This window comes from Lissotriton helveticus, chromosome 1_1 (genome assembly GCF_964261635.1).
Source record: "Lissotriton helveticus chromosome 1_1, aLisHel1.1, whole genome shotgun sequence".
Taxonomy (NCBI): Eukaryota; Metazoa; Chordata; class Amphibia; order Caudata; family Salamandridae; genus Lissotriton; species Lissotriton helveticus.
In genome coordinates this window covers 1,207,905,603-1,207,932,388 of record NC_136057.1, presented here as the reverse complement: position 1 = coordinate 1,207,932,388, position 26,786 = coordinate 1,207,905,603, and the positions used below count along the sequence as shown (strand labels likewise).

Sequence of the window (26,786 nt, the reverse complement as noted above, 5' to 3'; positions counted from 1 at the left end):
GAGCCCCAGCCGCCGCAGGGCCGCCCGACCTCGGATCCCCGGCGCCCCAGCCGCCGCAGGGCCGCCCACCAAGCCCGCATAGGTTTTTCCCGCCATTACCTGCCGCGACCCCGCCCCCCCGCCTGCCGATTGGCCCACGCGCTCCCCACCTCCCAGCGGACCATCCCTCCCGGCTCCCTTCTTAAGGGGACCCAGACCACGGTTCAGGAGCGACCACTGCGCCCTCCACGGCCTGGTCGCCCCCACGCTCCCCGCCTGCTCTGCCTGCCTCATCACCTGCTGCCTGCCAGATGCCGATCCGGAGCCCCAGCCGCCGCAGGGCCGCCCGACCTCGGATCCCCGGTGCCCCAGCCGCCGCAGGGCCGCCCACCAAGCCCGCATAGGTTTTTCCCGCCGTTACCTGCCGCGACCCCGCCCCCCGCCTGTCGATTGGCCCACGCGCTCCCCGCCTCCCAGCGGACCCTCCCTCCCGGCTCCCTTCTCAAGGGGACCCAGACCACGGTTCAGGAGCGACCACTGCGCCCTCCACGGCCTGGTCGCCCCCACGCTCCCCGCCTGCTCTGCCTGCCTCATCACCTGCTGCCTGCCAGACGCCGATCCGGAGCCCCAGCCGCCGCAGGGCCGCCCGACCTCGGATCCCCGGATCCCCAGCCGCCGCAGGGCCGCCCACCAAGCCCGCATAGGTTTTTACCGCCGTTACCTGCCGCGACCCCGCCCTCCCGCCTGCCGATTGGCCCACGCGCTCCCCGCCTCCCAGCGGACCCTCCCTCCCGGCTCCCTTCTTATTCGCCCCCGCCGAACACCTGCACTTCCAGATCCACATCAACCCCAGGACCACCCTCAGAGGCACCCTCATCTACAGACCCCCGGGACCACGCACACAATTCAGCGAGGACATCGCCGAGTTCATCAGCCCGCACGCCCTCCTCTCCGCTGACTACATCCTCCTCGGGGACCTCAACTTCCACCTGGAGAACAACAACGACCGCAACACCACCACCCTGCTGGACAACCTCGCCAACCTCGGACTCAAGCAACTGGTGACCTCCCCCACCCACTACACCGGATACACACTCGACCCGGTCTTCTCTTCCAGCAAGGACATCGCCTTCAGCCACGCCACGGGACTCCACTGGACGGACCACAGCTGCGTCCACTTCAGCTTCAGGAGGACCACGCTCCACCATCACCAGCAACAGGTTCCCCGCAGAAGCTGGAACAAGATCACTGCAGACCAGCTCGCTACTTCCCCGAACAAGAACCCTCCCACCAGCACAATGAACCCCAGCCAAGCGGCCACCAACCTCACGAAATGGATCAGCGACTGCGCAGATGACCTCGCCCCTCTGAAGACCCCGCCGAGCAGACCCGGCAGCAAGAAAGCCCCATGGTTTAACGACGAACTCAAGAGCTCCAAGAAGAACTGCAGAGCACTCGAGAAAACCTGGCGCAGAGACCCAACACCGGACAACATGACTGCCCTCAAGCTCGCCACCCGAAAACACCACCAACTGATCCACGCCACCAAGAAAACCGCATTCAAGGAACGACTGGACAACAACGCACACAACAGCAAGGAACTCTTCAACATCGTGAAAGAGCTCTCCAACCCCAACGCCGGAAACAACGACATCACCCCCTCGCAAGACCTCTGCAACTCCCTCGCCTCCTACTTCCACAACAAGATCGCGGACATCCACAACAGCTTCAGCACTCAACCGACGCACGCCACGACCGAACCACCGCCCCCCACCACCACCCTCCGCGCCTGGACCCCGATCAGCACCGAAGACACCATCCGCACGATGAACTCCATCCACTCCGGATCTCCGACAGACCCCTGCCCTCACCACGTCTTCAACAAGGCCGTAACTGTCATCGCACCCCACCTGCGGGACATCATCAACACCTCCTTCGACATCGCCACCTTCCCGGAGAGCTGGAAGCACGCCGAACTCAGTGCTCTACTCAAGAAACCATCAGCCGACCCCACCGACCTCAAGAACTACCGCCCCATCTCGCTGCTCCCGTTTCCGGCAAAAGTCATCGAGAAGACCGTCAACAAGCAACTGGCCGCCTTCCTCGAGACGAACGGTTCCCTCGACCTCTTGCAGTCTGGCTTCCGGCCGAACCACAGCACCGAGACCGCCCTGATCGCAGCTACCGATGACATCCGAGCCCTGCTCGACAACGGAGAAACAGCGGCCCTCATCCTCCTGGACCTCTCCGCGGCCTTCGACACTGTCTGCCACCATACCCTAGTACAGCGCCTCAGCAATGTCGGAATCCAGGAGAAGGCACTGGAGTGGATCATCTCCTTCCTCGCCGGAAGGACACAGAGAGTCCGCCTCCCCCCGTTCAGATCGGAGGCCACCGAAGTCATCTGCGGCGTTCCTCAAGGCTCCTCGCTCAGCCCAACACTCTTCAACGTCTACATGAGCCCCCTCGCAGCCATCGCACGCCAGCACAACCTCAACATCATCTCCTACGCCGACGACACCCAGCTGATCCTCTCTCTCACCAACGACCCCACCACCGCCAGAGCCAACCTGCACGAAGGGATGACAGACGTAGCCAAATGGATGTCGAACAGCCGCCAGAAACTGAACTCGGACAAGACGGAAGTCCTCATCCTAGGATCCTCACCCTCTGCCTGGGACGACTCCTGGTGGCCCCCCGCCCTGGGCAGCGCACCCAAACCAACAGACCACGCACGCAACCTGGGCTTCATCCTGGACTCCTCCCTCTCCATGACCAGACAAGTCAACGCCGTCTCCTCGTCATGCTTCAACATCCTGCGCATGCTACGCAAGATCTTCCGATGGATCCCCTCTGAGACCAGGAAGACGGTCACCCAGGCCCTCGTCACCAGCCGTCTGGACTACGGCAACTCCCTCTACGCCGGAACCACCGCCAAACTCCAGAAGAGACTCCAGCGGATCCAGAACACCTCAGCACGACTCATCCTGGACATCCCCCGCCGCAGCCACATCTCCGGACACCTGAGAGACCTGCACTGGCTCACGGTCAACAAGAGAATCACCTTCCGGCTCCTCACCCACGCACACAAAGCCCTACACAACCAAGGCCCAGGATACCTCAACAGCCGCCTCAACTTCTACGCCCCCAAACGCCAGCTTCGATCGACCAGCCACGCCCTCGCCCTCGCCGCCGTCCCCCGCATCCGAAGAGCCACCACAGGAGGAAGGTCCTTCTCCTACCTGGCCGCCAAGACTTGGAACTCCCTTCCGACCCACCTCCGCCTGACCCAAGACCACCTCGCCTTCAGGAAGCAGCTTAAGACCTGGCTGTTCGAGCAGTAGCGGACCCCCTCCCCCCAGCGCCTTGAGACCCTCCGGGTGAGTAGTGCGCTATATAAATGCTTGATTGATTGATTGATTGATGTACAAGCATTCAATTTCACTACTGAAACATCACTATTTTACAAAATACAATTCCTCTATCTTGCAAATGTTGATACCAAGCATTATCAAAAAACATGACACAAACCAACAAGAAAGAGTCTCAATCTGCTTCCTAATCTGAGGTAACACAGGTGACATCATTGTGAAAAGTTCAAATATATTTATTATTTCCTTCTCAAAAGTGTAAAAGCCATTCATTTGCCCCAAAATCGTTTTTTAAATAACATTTTAGAAACAGAGCGCAGGTCCTATGTACAAGCATTCAATTTCACTACTGAAACCTCACTATTTCACAAAATACTATTCCTCTATCTTGTAAATGTTAATACTAAGCATTAGCAAAAAACATGACACAAACCAACAAGAAAGAAGATCAATCTGCTTCCTAATCTGAGTTAACACAGGTGACATCATTGTGAAAAGTTCAAATTGTTTTCCTTAATCATGCAGACACTATTTATTCCTTCTCAAAAATGTAAAAGCCATTTATTTTCCCCAAAATCGTTTTTCACATCACATTTAAGAAACACAGCACAGGTCCTATATACAAGCATTCCATGTCACTACTGAAACTTCACAATTTTACAAAATACAATTTCTCTATGCAGCAAAATCTTTTTACCAAGCATTATCAAAAAACATGACACTAAGCAACATTAAAAAAACACAATGTGCTTCCAAATCTTCTCCATAGAGCACACAAGTCTCTATCTATATTAAATGAATCATTACTCACCTTTACAAATGCTTTGGGAGATTGAGAACAGTGTCAGACACACACACCAATATTTCTTTAGCAGAGCAAAAGGTATGCACTCCAGACACTGCAACCATGAATGGCACAGAAAACCTCTAATTCTACACACATATCCCTCATGTTAACCAATTAAAACTCTTCCCTCACTATTTCAAAGCCAACACTCTTCCCCCCTCAGCCCTTTCTGCCTGTTACCATAGCAACTCCCTCCTCACTGAGCTCTCAGGTTTAAAAGTTTATTCTACAATTTTGCAAATGAACTCAGCAAGGATGTTTGACCTCTCAATACACCAGCTTATCCAGTGCAATGTTTCTTTAAATGACTTTTTCTTAACCATTCAAATTACTTCTTTCACAGAACAGAACCATGCACCCTAACTTTCAGTTTTCAACTATCTGAATCCACCAATCAAGAGCACTGAAACTCCACAGTTTGTTTTGCAAACTCCTACTGTTCCAACTACCATTTCATTTCCACACTTCATCTGACTGCACCAGAACCTCCTCTCACCATGTATTCTGTCTGGATTATTGGACATAGCTACATCCACTGTGCTCAAAGGTACACAGCTATCAGACATTTTCACAACCTTGATTTACCAAATGTAGACATCAAGTGGATTGGCCAGAGAGGTTTGAGATGTCACCAATTGATACCATTGGTGAAAACCTTTTTGCATCTGCCACACCCTCACCTCATAATTCTGCACTGTGGTGGAAATGACCTAGGCACTTTGACTGGGGTAGGTCTGGAAATGCTTTTAAAGGACACCTTTGAGCAATTGATGGCACTTTTTCCACAAACTGCCTTGGTATATTCCAATGTATGCCAAAGACAGAAATGGAAGTGGTCCAACCAATTTTGTCCACAATTTGAGTAAGCACGGAAACATGTGAATAAATCTGTTTCTGCTTACATGAGAGACTATGGAATGGTTTCAATATACAATAATAACTTGCGTTACAACATGCAAGATATCTACAGAGGAGATGGTGTGCACTTCTCAGATGAGGGGAATAGAATATTCCTCCTGAATTTAAGACTGTGCATTGGAACCTACTTGTAGGTACCTTAATCAGCCACAGAACCCAAAAGCTCTTTTCAGGGCTACCCTACCTCTGATCACTCAAAATAATTATTTTACTCTAACTTTTTTCACTAATTTTCACCAAAGTACGCTCCCCGGTACGCTCCCCGCGAAAATGTAAAAACATTTTTTGGGGGGGGGGGCCTATATGGGCCTCCTAAGCCCCCCTCAGAAAACCTAGGGGGTCAGGGGGTCTCTACCATGCCCCCTTTTACTCATTCCCAATGTTGTTTGTCCTCCATCTCGTGTTCCAATTGTACCGAAACACAAGATGGAGGACTCCCGTTGCGCAGCCGGTGCGCGTACCGGGGCGCGCACCGGTAAGCGCTTCCCAAAAAATGTGTAAGTTAATTTACATAAAAACCACTGGAGAGACTTTCACCAAAATATATATAGAATAGGCCCTACTACATACCAGTCCCTACCATTTTCCCAAATTTGGTGGAATTCCATTGAGCCATTTGGGCGGTAGCCCTGTCTAAATATCCTGAGGTAAATTACATGACAAAAACACATATGAAAGTGTTAGAATTTACAACCAATTAAAATGTTACTTTCGTTTTGTATTTTTATGTGCTGACATTTGATTGGTTATGTACATGAATATATATGAAAAATGAGAGGGAAACACGGCCATTTTGACTAGTACTACCTGAGGTACATTTATAAAGGATTTTCTCTCAAAACTTCAACTGCTTTCTGAAAGGTAAGTTGTTAATTTGTAAGGGGAACTATGTTGTGCACTTTAAGTTAATTTTGAAAAACGTTTTCTGTTAGTTATTTATAGATTGAGATAGGCTTCTCTGTTATAGTTATGGATTGAGTTAGGCTTCTCTGGTATAATTATGAATTTACTTAGGCTTCATCACATGCACTTTTTTATATGTCTACTTCCTGCCTGATACCATACACTGCCCAAACATAACTTCACTGTTAAAAACTCAGAAGTACGGGGCGTGGCTTACGCGCCGGCGAGCAATGGCGCATCCTCCATGAGCTCCGGGACAACGCGGGACTTGAAGTTCGTTTCCTGATATTTTATTCTTATGCGGAGACCAGCAAGCGGCATCCCTGTACGGCGGAACATGGTCCCCGTCTGCTGCGCGATGCGGTGGCCCTCCTGATTGCCGATTTCCACCAGTTTTGCCGGTAAACATCCCTCGGCTGTTGTGGGACGCGAGCGGCCGCCATTTTGTGCCGCCGAGCTCGCGTCCCGTTTTCTCTTCACATTTGCCGCATCAGCAGCCTGGTGCTTCTCCTGCTACGCCATATGGCCATATGTTGCAAAGGTATGTTGTGGGGACCGTCTAATATGTTCCTACTCTACCCTCGCGACTTTTGGCGCTGCAACTCTCTTCATGTCCTCTCACTATATTAATATTGATTAGCGGCGGCCATTTTGTGGTGTGTCTGGCGCACTATCCAACACCTCCCTCTCATCTACTCATAACCTTCTGTGGAGTACTAGTTGCCCCCCTGGGGTCTCAATTCCTATGGACGCTTTGCTGTTGCTTCTCTGCAATACTCCTGGATGGTTTTCTGCTTGCATATTGCCTTGATTTTTGCTCCATTTCGTTGCACACCATGTGGGTTTGAGTTGTTCCTTCTCCACTGCTCCGTAGTACCTCTTCTACGGCCTCTTCCTCCCAGTGCCTCTGCTCGCTCTATATATAGGGTCTCAACGTTTTGGATCTTGCGGTGTGACTTTTCCTCCTGTGGTCCTCCTCGTTTGCCCCTCTGTTGGTATCATGTCTCAGAACGCGGGACATGCGAGATCTTCTGTCACCGGTACTACACCGAAACGCCTCAAGAATGACCCTCCTTCTCCTATTCGTTCCTCTCAGAACCCTGTGCTGGACTCCATTTTAGAAGAGGTACGTGGCTTACAACCATTTATGGTGGCAACTAACGAGAAGCTCAAGCAGATAGAAGAGCGCTGGGTCGTTATGGAGAACAAGGTTTTACAACTCGAACAACGCATCAGTGACGTCCAGGATGTATCTACGAAAATTCCTATTCTTGAAAAGGAGATACAGCAGTTGAAACTTCACACAGAGGACCTTGAAAATCGTAACAGAAGGAATAACCTTCGTATTTATGGTGTTCCGGTGTCCCTTGAGGGGACCGACATGGTGTCCTTCGTCCGCAAATTCCTCTATGAACTTTTGGACCTCCAACCAGAATCTACTCCTCTAAATATACAGCGTGCTCACCGTTTGGGCCGTCTCACGTCAAACCCGACCAAACCTAGAGGCATTATCCTGCTTTTTCTTGAATTCACCGAATTGATGACTGTTCTTAAAGCTGCGAGACTTAAACGTCGCCTCCTCTGGTCAGGACATACCATCTTTCTTGCCCAGGATTTATCAAACGCCACGAATGCTCGTCGCAAGGAGTTCCTCAATTTACGACCACATATGAGGGACTTGCACATTCAATATGGAATCCTACATCCCTGTCTCTGCAAAATAACTCACAACGGTCGTTCCCGTACATTTGATGATCCTCAGAAGCTTCGAGAATATCTCCGGAATGTTTCTGCTGCCTCTTCCACTATGGACACCAATGACTGAAAATGATTCTTATCTTTTTCCTGCATTCACTTATCTTATGTCCTGACGACTGTTGTGGCCTTGTCCTGGTTTCTCTCTTGTAATTCTTTCCTACGACTTCTCTTCTTTTTGTTTATCTCCTATCTATATTCCCGCGTTTTCCGTCGTTCTGTGGGGTTGGCGCCTTCGCCGGCGTCTCCATGCTCCTAATGTCTAGCTCTTCTCTGTTCTCTCAGATCTGGCTTTTTTGCCTTGATCTGTTTGTTTTCTTTCTTCATCTCTTTCTTTCTTCTCTCTTTTTTCTTTTCACAGGCCATGCATGCTCTCCCCACGTTCATTTATGTTTCGTGGTTTTCTTTGTGTGCCTATCTTCCTTTCTTCTTATTACCTACTGTACTGCTCGTTGCTCCCCTTCTTCTTTCCTTATGCTTGAAATGCTCATTCGTCTAATGTTTCCCCATATTTACCCGACTCTCCTTGCCTTTTGTCATATTCAGTATTTGGTTCTCATTTTTAACGTGTTTGTCTCCACTGTCTTCCCTTGTAGTTGTTCACCCGCAGTGTATTGGACCCAGATGTTATCCTTCTACCTTGTCTTCCATCATGTGTAATTTTGTGACGTGGAATGTTCGTGGTCTTGGACACCCTGTTAAACGTCAGAAGGTACTATCCCACTTATCCAAGTTAAATGCTCAGATTGCTTTTCTCCAAGAGACTCATTGTACAGATGTTGAATCACTGAAACTTAAGAGGGCTTGGGTGGGTCAAGTTGTATTCTCTCCTGCTGTTGATAAAAAAGGTGGTGTTGCTATACTATTTCGTAAAGGTTTGGATGTTCAAATTATCTCATCTCAAACGGATGACGGGGGTCGATGGGTTCTGTCAAAAGTGGTGATACAAAACAAACCGATGGTCCTCCTAAATGTTTATGGGCCTGTCCGACCAGATCCTAAGTTTTGGTCTGACGTCAAAGTCCTCATATCCTCCATTGACTGCCCTAACATTGTCATAGCTGGTGACCTTAACCAATGGTTAGATCCCTTTTCTGATAGACTGTCTTCCTCCAAATTCCAGCCTGATAAGACACATAAATCCTTTCAATCGGCCATTGCCTCACGTCCCCTTTTTGATGTCTGGAAGACATGCAATCCGAACTCGCTCGAATATACATTTTACTCCAATGTTCACCACACCAGGTCCAGAATTGACTATATTCTAGTCAGCAAATCTCTTCTCCCTGCAATTCAGAAATCCGAAATTGGTTCTATTTTTTTGTCGGACCATGCACCTGTTTATGCCACTTTTGACCTAGCTCAAACATCCTCCTCTTTTAATCGATGGAAATTTAATACTTTCCTTCTCTCTGATTCGGTCTTTATGTCTAAAGTTAAAGATTTCATTTCTGAATACTTTTCCCTCAATTTACCTGATGACACTTCAGTTTCGAATAATTGGGATGCCTTTAAAGCTGCCTTACGTGGTTTCACTATTTCATATGTTTCTCAGAAGAAAAAACTCAACCGTGCTAAATATATCACCCAACTCTCCAACATTAAGACCCTAGAACACTCTTACTTTTCTTCCAAGAATCCTGACGCTCTCCTCCAACTTATCAAAGCCAAATCTGATCTTAATCAAATTGCCACGGTTGAAGCTTGTAACACCCTTTTGAAGATTAAATCTAAATTTCATGAGGGGGCAGAATAAAGCTGGTAAAATGCTAGCAAATTATCTCAAAATTAAATCTGAACGTAAATCAATTGGCCCCATTCTCAATGAAGTAACTAACACCCTGGTTTCATCTGATGAGGATATTGCACAAGTATTCCATAACTACTATAAACTCCTATATACTGATGATACGCTTCCTGATGATGATGATCTCTCCCGTTTCTTCAATGACCTGCCTCCTCCCCCATCTCTCCCTACCGAATTTCAGCAATTAGAGTCTGACATTACTCCTCAGGAAATTCTAAAGGCAATTACATCCCTAAAGAAATCGAAAGCCCCTGGCCCAGATGGTCTCCCAATTGAGTTTTATTCTACCATGCACACTATTTTTGTTCCTCATCTGTTACAACTTTTTAACTCCTTTATTACTAATGCCAAAGCCTCTGGATCCTTTTTGGATGCCCTAATTATCATAATCCCTAAGCCTGACAAAGACCACTCCTTGTGTAAAAACTTCCGGCCTATCTCCCTCATTAATTACGATTGTAAAATTTTTGCCAAAATTCTAGCTACCCGCCTTGACTCCATAATCCCTCTCCTAATCAGCACTGATCAAGTCGGTTTTGTGAAAGGTAGACTTGCTGCTGACAATGCTCGTGTTTTTGCCAATATTATTTCACATAGTAAGAATTTTAAAGCCCCCCTAGCTGCCTTATCCCTGGACGCTGAGAAAGCGTTCGACCGTATTAATTGGAATTACATGTTCAAATCATTACAATGGTTTGGGTTTGGCCCCTCTTTCATTTCCTTAGTTAAACTACTATATTCTGCTCCTCGTGCAAGTGTTTTTGTTAATAATCAATTTTCAAAATTTTTCGCCTTAACCAGAGGAACTAGACAAGGCTGCCCCTTTCCCCTTTACTTTTTATTCTTTGCCTTGAACCCTTTCTCATTAAAATCCGTTCTAATCCCCTCATTAATGGGTTCAAATTGTCATCATTTGAGACAAAAATTTCGGCTTATGCCGATGATGTCCTGGTTTACATGGCTAATCCTGTTTCTTCGCTTCCTCCTTTTTTAGAAGAAGTCCGCTTATACTCCTCTGTTTCTGGATATAAGCTTAATCTCTCTAAAACGGAGGTCCTACCCTTAAACTCATCTTGCTACCAACATATGTTTGCTGCAACTGATTTCGCCTGGTGTCCCTCCAAGATCAAATACTTGGGTATTTGGTTCTCCTCTACTTTAGGTGACACACTTAAACTGACCTTTACTTCCCTTACTCAAAAAATTCAGTCACTTCTTCAATTATGGTCTCCCCTTTTTCTTTCTTGGTGGGGTCGTTTAGACACCATTAAAATGATGATTTCCCCACATATTTTGTACACTGTTTCCATGCTTCCGGTGAAAATCCCTAAATTATATTTTAACCGGTTGAACTCCATCTGCTCTAAATTTTTGTGGAATAATAAGAGACCTCGTATTGCCCTACATAAACTTATACGCCCGAAATCTAAAGGTGGGGTTCGCTTTCCTGACTTTCAGTCATACCACTCTGCCTTTTTAATAAAACAAGCTTTTTCATTGGCTTTCAATTTTATTGATACCCCTCTGCCCAGATGGATTGCACTCGAACGATCCTTGTTAAAGGATTTTACTTTCCAACAATCTTTATTTATGTCACATTGTTCATTTTTGACTACTCATCCTGTACTGAAATACTCCCATACTCTCCTGCACAATGTTTTCTCGAAAGACTCCTCACCCTTACAATGTTTTCTTTCCTCTAGTGTATGGTATAACAAATATCTTAAATATAAGGGTAAATCTTTTTCTTTCAAGTATTGGAAAGAAAAGGATATTATGTTTGTATACCAATTTTTCTCTGATTCCTCCATTCTTCCATTTTCTGTAATGCAAACCATGTTTGATTTACCTGTACACTTTCGCAAAGAATATGACATTATTACTTCTGCCATTTCATCTCATTTGTCTACCCTTCCTCCTTTTGATCTCCTTCCTTCCCTTACTCCTACCTCTCCTCTATATCCTTTGTTTACTCAACAAATTCCTAAAGCTGCTCTAATTTATAAACTGTTATTAGATACTGTTGGTCTTAGACCTAAAAGCACTATTGAAACTGTTTGGGAAACGGATTTATCCTTCTCGTTATCTGTTGATGTTTGGGATCATTTATGGTGTAAGTTGTTTAAGACTTCGATTTCAGCTCGTATTACTCAATCACTTTTTTTTCTATACCATAGAGCTCTTATTACCCCTGTAAGCATAACCAAATTCTCCCCTTCATCCTCCCCCCTCTGCTGGTCATGTTCATCTCATCCTGGCACGCTCAAACACCTCCTGTTTGATTGCCCCTCTGTTCTTACTTTTTGGAGCTCAGTTTGGGGTTATTGCATGCGTGTTTTTCATTTTTCTGTACCATTCTCTATGATGCATGTTTTTCTAGGTTCCATATCTGATGTTTTAGATTTACATTCCTATAATGCTAAATTATTTGATCTTTTCATTGCAACTGCTTTCAAAGTAATTTTGTCATGTTGAAAGGATAATACCAAATTATTTGTGCATACATGGTGGAATTTCATTTGTGATGAACACAGAATTGCAATTGCTTCTTCTTCCTCTGTCACTCTAAAAATTAAATCTGACCTTACCTGGCTACCTTTTGCTACCTTCTTATCCTCTTGTCCCCCTCCCTAACCATCCCTCCTTCTTTCTCTTTCCCCCTCTTTTCTCTTTTCTTTACTTCTCTTTCTCTTTTTCTTCTATTTTCTTTCTTTTCATATTTTACCCGAACCATTCTTTCATATCAATTTATCTCCCATTGTTCTCTCATATTGGTTCAGATTTTTGTCATGCTGTTATCTTATGTTGTACTTTCTTCTCTTATACAAAATAAAACTTTACTAAACTGAAAAAAAAACCTCAGAAGTACCTCTCTGAACTTAAACCCAACAGTGCCCTAACTCTACTGATAGTTATTTTTTATGCAATTTACAGCAAGAAAATGGAAGGTAAAGAAGAGACCATTAATATTTCTTTTGAAATTACGGATGAGGACATTCTTGAAGAAGATTTTCTTGACTTGGATTTCATGGATGAATTTCTGGACCAAGAATTAATTGACTGTTTAGAAACCATTGAATCATGCAATCAAAATTTGGAGGAGATTCCACATAATCAGATGTTGGAAGTTTTATTAAATTATGAAAATTCTGAACAATAAATTTATATTTAATAATTAAAAATTGTTTGAGACATTATTAATTTTTATATGTAATTCATGAAGTAGTACCAAAATGATTATAATATAAAGTGAGACTTACAGTATACTGTGCAACTTTTTTGTGTTACATAGTAAGTTTACTCATAGTTACTTCCTTTCTCCCACTATATTATCTCCAATGTGTATTTGACATCTCTTTTTCATCTCCTGCCTCCTTTCTCTCACTGTCTGTCTCTAATGCACCATATCACCGCCAATTTTGTGTAGATTCAGAAGAGAGTAAAATGTAATACTTGAAAACATCATAAGGGAGCAGGGTAGACTACCCATGATCCCCTAGGCCTTCTCAGGGAGTGCTTAAAGGATCTGTTTCTGTTTTCCTGACAGACTATGGTATGGATTCCATATACCACAATAACTTCTGTAACACCATGCAAGATATCTACAGAGGAGACGGTGTACATTGAATTTAAGACTCTGCATTGGTACCTACATGTTGGTACTTAAATCACCCACACAACACAACAACTCTATTCAGAGCTACCCTACCTCTAAGCACTTAAAATTATTATTTTACTGTTTCACTGGGTTTTCCCCATGGTACGCTTCCCGGTACGCTCCCCGGTACGCGTACCGGGTGCTCCCCCCGCGAAAATCGAAAAAAATATTCTTTTTTTGCCCCGCGGGGCCCTTTTATGGCCACCACATCAAACCTAGGGGGTCAGGGGGGGTCTACCCTGCCCCCTTTTGGTCATTGCCCCCTTTGTTTTTGCCACCTCTTGTGTCTCGATCCTACCGACACACAAGATGGCGGCCGCTCCGGACTGTTTGGAATGTTGACAGACACCTGAGAGCCAATCAGCTTTCCGCTCGCGAACTCGCGTAGCGCGCTGGAGCGCGCCCCGGTGCGCGTACCGGGGCGCGCATATAGATATATATATTTTGTTTTAACCTAAATTAGTCAAAATCCACTGGAGCACATATCTTGAGACATAGCAAAGGCACATCGGGCTACCAGTCCCTACAATTTTGCCAAGTTTGGTGGAAATCCATTCAGCCGTTCGGGCTAAAAGTGAGTCCAACCGCCCTATGGAAATTAACATGGGGAAAACATGTTTTGGGACCCCCCTTTTATCTTGGCCCCCGCTTGACGAATCCCCCCCAAACTTTCAGGGAAGGAGCGGAGCGGAGCTGGCCATTTTCTTGGAGAAATTCAGCCAATTCCGTCCATCAACGCCAAAGTTATTCCCAATAGAAAGTTGCGGATTTCCTATGGAAACTAGGTCCTAACTATAACTACCTACTGGCGACCGTCAGTAGGTAATATATATATATATACAGCGGTGTGAAACCTTTGATAAAGCTCACGAAGACACGAGCGAAACATGTTAGGAAAACAAGGCTGCTTTTGAAATAAATTGTTGCAGGCTTCATCGTGGTGTGCGGCTAATTACCTTTCTTTCTTGGAAGGTGTTGGGGAGGATATATATATATATATATATATATATATATATATATATATATATATATATATATATATATATATATAGGTATCCACCATCAAGCTTACTGAATATTGTATGTACGATCCACACCGATCCAAGTTTGAACAATTCGATTTTATTCTGAGCACAGACAACACGTTTTGAGCATACATATTTGTTGATTTTAGGGGGGGAGTGTCATAAAGCACAAACTCGACCAAAGGTAATAGAGCACTTTTCATGAGCAACAGTTGTGTTACCGATGGACACATTCATTTTTTGTTAGGCACGGGGAGATTAAGTGATTTGTTCAGAATCACAGGATGTTGAGCATCCCTGCCAAGACTTAAACCCGGTTCCCCGGCTTCGAGATTGACAGCTCTGGCTGTCAGGCCACATCCTCTCCCCACTACATCAGCCTCAGGCAGGCACACCTTTTTGGTTCAAACCCAGGGGCCTCATTTACTACTTTGTGGTGAAGGGCAGAGCCACAAGTCTCCCTGCTGTGCTGTCCTGCATGAAAGGGCAGGAATGCGCCATATTAATCAAATAAGGGACATTACTGTCTTCTCTGCCTGTGCTGGCGCACAAATTGGTGCCTAGCACCCACTCAGGCACCCTTGCACCATGGTGCAAAGGTGTCTGCCTTGTTGACATGACTGTTTTTGTGCAGGAACGGCCACCTTCCTGCACAAAACCTATCAATGGAGGCGTTTTTCTCTTTCAATGTGTACTGCAGAATGCAGCATACATAGAAGAGGAAAAAACAACGAGAAATAAAGTTATTTCTCCTGATTACGCCTTCCTTGAAGGGGCACAGTTGTGACACATTCCCAGATTTACAGATCCTTGTAAATCTGGGACTGTGTCAAACCCCATGGTTTTTGCATTGGAAAACCCCCAGCAACATCCATGGAATGCCTCCTTGGAATACAGTAAACTAGCACAGCCTTTGAGATGCCTTGACTTACTCTATATCTACGAGGCAATGCAAAGCCACTCATGGTGGCTTTGTGTCACCTCATAGATATGATTGAAAGGCCTACGCCACAGAAGAGTCAAAAAAGTGACGCACCACTGGAACAGGCCTCTTGTAAATGAGGCCCCATGTTTTCAAGTCTTTGCAAATATGAGTTAGCATAAACAAAAAGTGGGTGGTGGCACGAGAAAGCAGATGCAACGCCCATATAACACCTACCTGATGCAAGGCAGCGCAAAGCGCTATTTTGCATTACTTTCTTTTTTTACAAAGCCACACAAATCGGGATTTGCGTGGCTTTGTAAATCCCAAAATGGATTTTGCATTGGGCTGCACCAAATAATCGCCTCAACCACTTAGCGAAATCTTAGTGAATCTTGGGATATGTATTTTACATACTGGGACAATGCACTTGCCGGCCTGGGAAATATGCATAAATGTTTGACGTATAAAGCACACTAGACAAATTTCATAGTTTTACACTGTAAGGCATTATGGATAAGGGTTTGGAAATAGTGCATAAAATCCTGAGTCAATTAAAACACTCATAAAAAGAAAACACAACACAAAAAAATTCACAAACCAATTTAGAAATATAAAGTATATTTTAATTAATAGAATTACACTCTGGCACAAAGTGTAAAAAAATTCCGTACACGAAGATGATGGCAATAACTTCTTTATTTCAGTAATGCGCCAACACAAGCTCTGTGGAGAATGGAGCGCAACAAACGCCTTCCCATCAGATGGCCACTAGCTGTCAACTGTCAACATCCTTATGGAGAGAAAGAGGGACGGAGCGAGAGAGAGAGAGAGAGAGAGAAAATAAAATAAAAAGATAGAGTGAGGCATAAAAGGGAATAACTGGTGTGGGTAAATAACAATGTGTTACTCACAAACATAGTCTGATAGCTTCACAGGTGGCAATAACCTCCTTCCCACCCTACTGGTGACATGGTTTGTGGCAGTGTTGCAAGTGGGTGTGGGAGGTAACCTTCTACTAGTTCTACCCGCGCTTGAAGATCACGGCACTCTGTGGATGAAAGAGGCATTGTTTAGCTCTTAAAGTGGAATGCCCTGCTGTGTTGCATGTTTGAGGTTCACAGTCCATTTCCTCATCTGCCAATCCGGTAAACGATCTACCAAAGCCATGTGTATGTGCTTGGGTGCTGCTGTCAAGGTCAACTGGGGTGTTTTTGCACTGTGAAAGGACTGAGAAGAGCCACACCTTGCCATCACTGAGCAAGGCTGAATTGTATTATACCTTGCGTACAGAAAGGGGCTCTGTGTATCTTTTGTTGCCCTTGCTAATGTGACCGCTTCTCTTTACCTTTACTGTGTCCCCAATCTCAAGCTTGACAGGTTTGCACCCATTTTTTAAATCATATTTTTCCTTGCAGCTAGCTTGTGCTGCTTTCAACTTTTCCTTAACCTGCTCTGTTGACCAATTTACCCTTTTGGCTGCCTTGACCCAACCTACATTATCCTTGCACAAAGGACTCCTGCCTCGCATCAGCTCAAAAGGGCTGTGATCAGTGGTAACGCATGGTGTGATGCGATACGCCCACACAGTTTTGCGTATTTTCTGTTTCCATTCCTTTCTATTGCTTTTAGCCAGTTGTACAATGCCCTTGATGACTCTGTTAAACCTCTCTACTGCCCTGTTCCCCGCGGGGTGGTATACTGAGGTAGTTTTGTGACAGACTTAGTTTCTCTGGGTGTAGCCCTTGATGTTGTCCAATGTGAATTGAGGCCCGTTATCACTGATTATGTTTTTGGGCAGTCCCTCTCGTGTAAAGACTTTGTCAAGAAATCTCACCACAGTTACGGAATCTGGCTGAGTGAAAAACTTGATCTCGGGCCATTTGGAGAAATGGTCGATAAGGACAATTACATACACATGTTCTCCATTTTCCATTATGGGCCCCATAATGTCCACCCCTACCCTCTCCCAAGGCATGGATGGGCAGGGAATGGGTTGTAATGGTGGCCTAAAAGTCACTTGCGATTTTTCTGAGTTAAGACATAAGGTGCAGTCCCTGACTACTCTTTCAACTTCTAGGCTTACTCTGGGCCACCAGTAACTGTTCTAGACTCTATTTTTAGGTTTTGCTTGATGAAGGTGGCGGGACGCATAATTTTAAATAGGATCCAGACATGGGCAGAGGAGCATGATGTTATCTCCAATCTACAATATGGTTTCCGGGCGGGCAAAGGCACAATAGAACAGGGCCTTAACCTAGCACTTGTAATAGCCAAATACACGCAGGCTAAGAAGGGAAACCTTTTTGTTACCTTTGTGGACCTAAGCTCCGCCTTCGACTGCGTGGACCACGAGAAATTATGGTTGATTCTTAGTGATATCGGCATAGACAGACAAATCCTTTTATTTATTAAAGAACTGTATAGGGGGGCAGGTGCTAGGGTACGATATGGTAGGAAGGGCGAGTGCTCAGAGAAGTTTGAGATACGGCGGGGTGTGAGACAGGGGTGCATCTTAGCACCCCTCCTTTTCACCTTGTATATTTATTCTATTGGCCAATATCTCAGCGAATTTCAGCATGATTATCCAATCATAAGGGGAACGCCAGTGCCAATATTTTTGTAATCTGATGACGCCGCAATAATGTCCCGGACCAGGGTTGGCCTCCAAAGGGCAGTAGCTAAATTCACCGAATATATGAGAGGAAGAGGGCTTAAAGTTAATGCTTCTAAAACCTACACCATGTCATGCGGTATTGGGACAAAGAGGAAACCATGCCCAATTTTCCTGGATGGGAAAAGGAACGAGAGGACCGATTGATTTTCCTACTTAGGAATTAACTTTGATAGAAAGGGCTCCTGGCAGGCAGCTGTGACTGCAAGGAATTTAGCCTTCTCCAGGGCCACAGGAGCACTGATAATTTTCCCTGAAACCTTGGTGGAAGACCGGTTGGAGAACTGTTACAAATTTATAAATCAAAATGTGTATCCACCGGTACATATGGAGCAGGCCTTTGGGGCATTGAACATGCACAACAGATACAACTTCATGAGAACCATTATATTTGCTACTTATTAGCAGCCCCTAAATCTATAGCTACTTATACCTCACATAATGAAGTGGGCCTACCATACATCTCTGACATCATTAAAACCTCTCCTCTATTACTGTGGCACAAGGTATGGGTTACACCTGAGACAAGCCTAAACAGAGATGTCATCACTGACTGCATCAAGCAGTCAATATAAAATGGCTTAACTATGTAAAACATATGCTAAATGAGATTGGGCATCCGGAATTCTTTGTGAATCCTGCAAGCATGGAAGCCGTGCCTTGAGACTCATTGAAAAAGATGGTTTTTGAACATTTTGATAACAAGAGGTGGTTTCTGGAAAAATCCAAATGTACAGTTATAGAGAACCAGCTAATTACCATCAGCGAAGTCGTACAACCGTATTTGCTATCTGAGCCAAGCTGCTATGCTCGTATGTTGTTGACCCGCTTTCGCAAGGATACTTTCTATAGACTGATTACTTTCCCAGATTGTAATGATTGGTCAAGGGAAAGGGTAATCTGCCCATGCGACGATACCTCACTCCAATCAAATATTCATTGTGTATTGTTTTGTAAGTTTTATCGGATACCGAGGGGGAGATTTTTTAAACCTATATTAAAGGCCTGGGGGCTATGTACTTGCAAAGTGGCATTCCTCAAGTTAAAACAGTTAGAACACGATTATGTCATCAAGGCAGTATCCTCCTTTTTACAACTTGTCATTAGGTTCCGGAATACGATGTAATGTATATGGTAACTAAACTCCCCCCTTATTACAAATCAATCTAGGGTCTGTGAATATTAAAAAAATTCAGAAGCTCATGTCTACTTATTACAGGAAACGCATTTAGAGGCTAAACTATGTAAACAAGTCTTTGGTAAACTAGGTTGGGTTCAGGAGGTACTATGTTCTAGGCAAAAGGGAATCCCTAGGGGGGTAGTTCTTATTGTTAGAGCAAATAAGGGGATCATGGTCCAGAAATGGGACACTGACCAGTCCGGCAGATGGCTGGTGGCAGTCCTCTCTATAGGTAGTTCTCCCTATATGTGCGCAGTGTATTATGGTCCTATTGAGGACAATTCTAGTTTTCTTCTGAAATTAGGGGGTATTTTATTACAACACACTGCGCCGGTAATACTAGGGGGAGATTTCAATTTAGTTTTTGATAACCAGTTAGATCGCACTTCCAGAGTGAAATATCGTGTCCCAAAGAACTCTTTCTTAGCTCTTAGGAACATCATGAAGGACTTTAATTTACAGGATGTATGTAGAGCTAAATATGGAGCTGTAAGAGAATATTCTTTTTACAGCAAAAAATATAAGCAATACACAAGAATTGATTATTTTTTGGTAGATCGCGCATTAATGCCAGACATAGTGTCGGTATCCCATATTCCAGCAGGTTTTTCCGATCACTCAGTGGTGGAACTAGTAATTAACCTTAGGATCTGGCCCATAGAGGTTAGATGGACCTTTGATAGAACACTCCTGCTGGATGTCGAAATCAAGTCTAAGGTCAGAGAAAGTATTACTGAGTTTTTACATTTCAATATAGGTACAGGCACAGAGCAATTATTTTGGGAATCTTTCAAGTCCTACTTGAGAGGTATACTGAGTTCACAGATGACTTATAAGAGGAGATCTATTAAGAAAAGAGACACAGATGACCTTGAAGTCATAAAAAAGAAAGAATTACAACTACAGTTAGCAGCCCTCGCAGATAGGGATAACATTCCGAGGTTAGAAAAGAAACTTTTAGAACTTCAATCAGGATTCAAAGCAAGAAGCGATAAAGCAATTAAGGAGAGGTGGGAGGTCAGCAGATTGACGAATTTTGAGTACGGGGAGAAGTGTGGCGCTCTCCTGGCCTGGAAGTCGAGATCAGAGAGGAGCAGGAATAATATTGACTCACTAATCCAGCGGGACTCGGGGGTACCGTTAATGGAGGAAGAAGAGATTAGGGAGGAAGCAAGGGGGTTTATGAGGGGGTTATATCAAGAAGATAGCTGTTGTGGAGTTGAGGATGTGGAGGCTTGGTTAGGCTTGAGGGATTTGCCCCATCTGTGTGAATCGGATAAGATCTTGTTAGCCAGTGAGATCACAGAGGGGGAGATAAGGGTGCAAGTGAAGAAGATGAGCCGAGGGAAAGCCGCTGGCCCTGACGGCGTGTCGACAGAGGTGTATGCGGATAACTTGGAGGAAATATTGCCTTTGCTTATGACCCTCTTCAATAGAATTTTTTTACAAGGAGGTGATATTCCCCCTTCATGGCTGGAGGCTACTATTGCCCTAATAATAAAACCAAATAAAGATCCCCAAAAGATCGAGTCGTATAAACCGATTTCCCTCTTAAACTCTGATCTGAAGATATTTTCTGGAATACTATCAACCAGATTAGCAAAAGTTATTAAGACCATCATCCATCCAGATCAAAGAGGGTTTATACCTGGCCGGCAGCTCAATGAGCTCACGTTTCAGGTGATTGGGGCAATTGATGTAGCAGAGGAGAGAGGACTGCCACTCACCATTGTAGCGATCGATGTTGCTAAAGCATTTGATCAGGTTAATTGGGTGTTCCTATGGGAGACTATGACAAGGTTTGGGTTTCCTTCTTTTTTATTGAGGGAGTTAAATCTCTGTACAGGAGCCCCCGGGCCAAAGTCCTGATTAATGGTGGTCTGACAGACTGGTTTAACCTCTCCAGAGGTACGAGGCAGGGCTGTCCCCTGTCCCCTCTCCTGTTCGATGTATACATCGAGCCTTTTGTATGCTCCCTGAGATCGGACTCCGTTATTACACCGTTTAAAATGGGGGAGTTGGAACTAAAAACAGCTTTATGTGCAGATGATCTCTTCCTCTACACTGCTAACCCTGCTGAGGCTCTTCCCAGATTATTTAAATTAGCTAAAGACTTTGGTAGGGTATCAGGATATAAAATTAACAAAGAGAAAACAGATATAATGAGTTGGAATAGCGCAGCCCCGGTACAGGGGGCAAACAAAAAATTAGATATCTGGGTATATACCTTACACAGAAATTAGCAGATACTTCCAAAACTAGCTGGCAGACAGTGGTGAAGGAAGTAAGTAAGTTATTATCTAGGTGGGGGGTCTACCCCTGAATATTTATGGAAGAGTGAATTTAGTTAAAATGACCATCCTCCCCAAAATAACTTTTTTGTTTAACAACATACCCCTATTATTTAATCCCAAGGATATTGCCAACCTCCAAGGGAAGATCGGATCATTTATTTGTGCCACAAAATCTACCAGGATAGCATGGAGGAAATTAAGAAGGGGGCTGAAGTTGGGAGGCTTGGCTCTACCTGATCTGCTTTTTTTATTGCTATGCCTTCCAGCTCAAGAATTTAAAAATTCTGGCCAATAAGCTAGACTCCTCCTCGCACGGCTGTCTCTTTCAGGCAATGTTATTGGACCAGCCACAAGGTTTTGAATTTTTCCTCTATAAATTTGGGGATCAAAAATTCTACAAAAAGGTTTGCTTGAAGATTTTACAGGCGGCACTTAAAATCTGGCAGCACATTCGGAAGGTTCTGGGGATCCCCTACTACAACATACAAGCCCCAATATGGGATTCCCCGGGTACTCCTGACTGTTTGTTAGATCGGTTGGCACAGCCACTGAAAGAAGCAGGCTTGAAAAAGTGGGGGGACCTCTGTGTTAACACTCGGCTCTTGGATTGGGAATCTTTATCAAATCTAACTGGGGGGGTCCCTCACAAGATTCAAGTATTACCAATTGTCATCATGGTGGGGAAGACAGTGTTGGGGGAAGGAGGAGGAGACCCACATTCTAGATTTCATCAATAGAGGGAGAGGCTGGAAGCAGGAGGTCGCCTTCTGGTATAACACTTTGGTGGCGGCAAAAGATAGTCTGGCTTCTGAAATAATGAGTCTCTGGGGCAATTCTTTAACCGAGAGCCCAGAGGAGATACTGAAAGTCTGGTCTGACGCATTTACCATGTCACAAAAGATAGTCAAACCAGCCAACCTCAGAAGAAATCACCTATTCACTGCATACAGGGTATATTGGACTCCTGCTAAACTATCCAGGATATCAGCTGAAATCTATCACTGTGCGAGATGTAACTTTCCGGCAGCTGACGATTTACACATGTTTATGGATTGCCCAGAAATTACCAGCTACTGGAGGCAGGTGTGTGGCTTTATGGAGGAGGTTTTATCAACATCAATTACCTGTTGCCCCAGATTGATTTTCTTTGGCCTCCCACAGGGGTACTCGATGAAGAATTGCGCCACACAGTTTCGGTTTTATGTGATTGTTATCGCTAGGAGAGAAATATGCAGAGAGTGGAAGTCGAAGGCCCCCCCCAAGATTTGATGACTGCTTAAAGAACATCATGACTATTAGCCAGTCAGATAGGGTGTGTGGTGGAGAGAGTGCCATTAAGGTCTGGTCTGCGTTAAAAGATTGGTCAGGAAAATAACTAAAAGTCCAATGATTATGCCAGAGGTTTGTGGTCCGGTCCTCCCTTGTAATAAGGTAATAGGGAGTTGGACAAGGAGACAGCCTACCTCTGGGTGATTTCTGTAGGCCGCGCACACACTCCAGGGGCGGAATCTAAGCTTGTATGTGCGAAAGGCTCAGAGAGATCCCATCTAGAGCAGATATCTTCTGGTGGCATGTATGAGGACAAAAAAAAAACAAAGCCATTGTAAAGTTTGTACCTCAAATTTAACATGTATATATATACATATATATATATATGTCTAGTTTTTTCAAGTATTCAATATTAGCTACATAAATTGAATCGTGTGGAGTGACCCCTTGATAACCATCGGCCTTGTATGAATTGCACTATAGTATTTCTTTTATATTGCTACATTTTTAACTGTACAGATCTCTTTTAACATTGGTTTTTAAAATGTACGCTTTTATGATTTTGTGTTTTGAAATCGAATAAAGCATAATTGAATTGAATTGAATTGACTCTATTTTTAGTTTTTGCTATGCACAGATGCCCCTTGTGGCAGATGTCAAGCATTTTTCTTCTTAGTGTGTTTGGTGGAACTACTTTGCCCCCCCCCTTAACAGAAATACGTTTTCATGCAAGAGTTCATGTTTCACCTCCCAGAAGTGTTTCACTCTCTCAGGTAAGTTATTCTTTGAACCGCAGCCTTTTTTTACCATCTCAATCACTTCACACAGTGTCTTATCTTTGTTTTGTTCAGAGATCCACTCATTTAGAGAGATTCCCTCTATCTCTTCATTCACACTAGCAATGCACAATTCATCACTCTCATCACGTTTTTCACGTTCTGGTAAGTCTGCAACTACATTCTTCACCCCTGGGACATATTCTACAACATAATTATATTCGAGCAATCTCATAGATAGCCGTGCTAGCCTAGGTGATGCAGTGCATAATCCCTTGGTGGTAAACACTTTTGTCAATGGCTTATGGTCGCTGCGTAGAACAACCTTGCCACCCCAGACAAACTGTCTGAAGTGTGCAAGGGCCCATACACATGCCAGTGCCTCACGCTCAATGACTGAACATTCCTCTTCACTCGGAGTCAAGGAGCGTGAGGCAAAGGCTATGGTGCACTCATTACCTTTAGCATCTCTCTGGGTTAAGACGGCACCCAATCCTCTGCAACTAGCGTCCGTTTTAATTATATTCTCAAGTAGGGGGTCAAAACCTTGCAATGGAACGGTTGAACACAAATCACGCTTTAAAGAATTGAAAGTGCTTTGGCAGTCCTCATCCCATATATATTTGTTCTTCATTTTGTGAGAGAAGTTCTTTATGAATTTTGCATAAAATTCTATCAATCCTAGGAAGGATTGTAACTCCTCTTTGTTCTTTGGCACAGGCACTTTGTTGATGGCTTCCAAAAGTTCTTTCTTGGGACAAATTCCTTCACCTGTTATTTCATGCCCCAGATAGTTAACTTTGCGGCAAGCAAATCTGCACTTCTTGTATTCAGCTGTCAAGCACTTTGCCACAAGTATGTCAAGAACTTGGTTTACCTTTTCGTCATGCTCTAGCCTAGACTTTCTCATGATGAGGATGTCGTCTTGGAACGTCAATAAGTCCAGAATGCCTGCGAAGATGTTTTGCATTAGTCTCTGAAACATTGCGGCCACAGACGCCAATACAAAAGGGACACTGTTGAACCGGATCCCATCCTCGTTGCCAAATTCTGTAAAGAATTTCCGTATACGAAGATGATGGCAATAACTTCTTTATTTCAGTAATGCACCAACACAAGCTCCGTGGATATCGGAGCGCAACAAAGGCCTTCACTCAGACGGCCACCAGCTGTCAACTGTCAACATTCCAGGGATGACAGCTGGTGACGTAGGAAGGCAGAGGTACGTTGTCAGCAAGCGGACACAATACAATCACGACACAAAGAGTTCTGTTCGCAGAGGAGGAATCCAAATAAAGTAGGAAGAGCATTGCAGATGTAGACCATGTAGCACGAAGAAGACGCAGGGTGGCATTGGTTGTCATCGCTGTAGTGCGAAGTGCCATTCGGGCGTCGAGGATGGTCATTGCAGGAGCGTTAATGTCGTAATTCCTCTGCCTCTGAAACTAGCAGAGTTATCCATACGTAAAAAAAACAGCCCTTTCCCATGGAAACCTGCACCGCAATTATGTAATTAATGTTATAGTTGTTAATACAGTTGGTAATTGTGTATTTATAATGTTATGTCTATAGCATTTGACAGTACCATGCACTACTGGTTTTAAGGTAAAATTTGACTGTTATGTGTATTGAAGCTGAGTTCACTGCATATTGGATTCACTTGGTTCTGTGTGTGCCAAGCGCTGTTTGGGGAAACTCGCATTCCTGTGATTGAACGCTGCCTGGGGGGCTCTGATTGTAGCGATTGCGGAGCAAAGAGAATACAGCGCATTTCACCATCAGTGAAGCATTGCCAATACAGGAAAGGCAATGCCACACCCCGCGTCACGTTAAACGTGCTTCCAACGTGGCCCCCATTTTGGGTGTGGCACTTCTATATAAAGCCACCGCCAAGTTTCAGAAGTTGCTTAGCCTTCCTCCCGCTTTCGTGGAAGGTTCTCCCTTCGCAATCCTCACCTGAAATCTGACACAGCAAATCTTCAGATGACGATCATCCTAGTATACATCTTCACAACTTCAGGGGAGATTTCTTCTTGATGAGCTCAGCTGCACCTCCTGGAAAGACAAAAGAAAAAGAAAACGAAGTTATCTTATTTAATTTAAGGCGCCCATTGCAAGACAGTTAAATGTACTAACGAGAGGGAACTATTAAGAGACCATTTTTTAACAGTTTTTTCTTCATTAAGGAAAAGACTATTGAATCTGTGTGAACTACATTGGAGGACTACAACAAAACCAAAAGGAAAAAGCAAAGTGAAGTCTGTTATTTGTTTATGTTTTGGTATTTTGTTTTCTTTTCGTTTAGTGATGATAATGATGGAACACATTTGGGGCAGTTAAGGAAATGTAAGTACAATTAGAAAGATATCCTCCTGCAAAATCTTTATTGTGGAATGATAAATAGATTAAGATTGCCCAGAAGTGAAAGCCCAGACCGGGTCTCGCACACCATCATCGCCCGTATCCTGAACTTCAGGGATCGGGAGGCCATTCTGTACGCGGCGCGGATGCATGGCGACCTCAGGCACGAGAATGCCACGAAACGGTTCTTTCTAGACTTCACGCTGCATGTACAACACCAGCGACGCTCCTTCGATGGGGTGAACCGAGCCCATAGGGAACAGGGCGTGAAGTATATGATGCTCTTCCCGGCCCAACTCAAAATCCTTGATAATGGAAAGGCGTACTTCTTCGACATGCCGGAGGAGGCGAGCGACTGGCTTGAGGGCTGGTGCACCGTGAGCTGAAAAGGAGGACACAGGGGATCGGTGATGGACCGGAATCGAGAGGCGTCGGGCCCGGAGGCCGGGAGCTCACCCAGCGGCTAGATGCAATGGACAGATTAGTAATCATTGAGACACCCTTCAGTGGGCTGAGACTGACACGTGGCTCTGTGTAGGGAGGGGTGATCCCTATATAGAGGGGGTGAATCTAATTATGTTATCCAAACACTGGGGCCTGAACCTGGGACTCTTGCTGATAGGACATAAGAACTGCATACATTTGTTATTTGACCTGTTTAGTGGGATAGCAATGCCACGGGGAGAAGTTAGTATCTGTAGGCCTAGCGGGGCGTAGTTGTGGGGCTGAAAATTCCAGACAGATCTCTCTTCACGCTGTAGGCTAGACCATGACCCCTTACGCATGGGTTTCTGGGTTTTTTATGGATGACAGGCACTCTGCAAGTTTGGGTGGGGGGAGGTTGGGGACCCACTCAGCAGGGATGCAGGGAGGGGGGTGTTGGGATTGTTGTGTGTTTTTGTTTGCAGAGGGGAGGAAGTTACGTTCGAGACCTACATATCCAGCAGAGAATGAGGGTTGTCACGGAGTAAGTGGTGGGGGAGCAGGGACTGGGAGGCCCCATTGCCAATAGCTTGATACAATGCCAATGGGCAACCTGGCTACTGT

General features: G+C 44.9%; 1 long non-coding RNA gene across 1 annotated transcript in view; it reads right to left on the bottom strand.

The window, feature by feature from the left end:
- Positions 1-26,786, bottom strand: part of LOC144772483 (uncharacterized) — a 158,429-nt gene that overhangs the window by 19,059 nt on the left and 112,584 nt on the right. Inside the window, exon 2 of the long non-coding RNA XR_013599764.1 lies at positions 25,335-25,433. This is a non-coding gene — a long non-coding RNA (uncharacterized LOC144772483). The remainder of the gene's footprint in view (positions 1-25,334; positions 25,434-26,786) is intronic.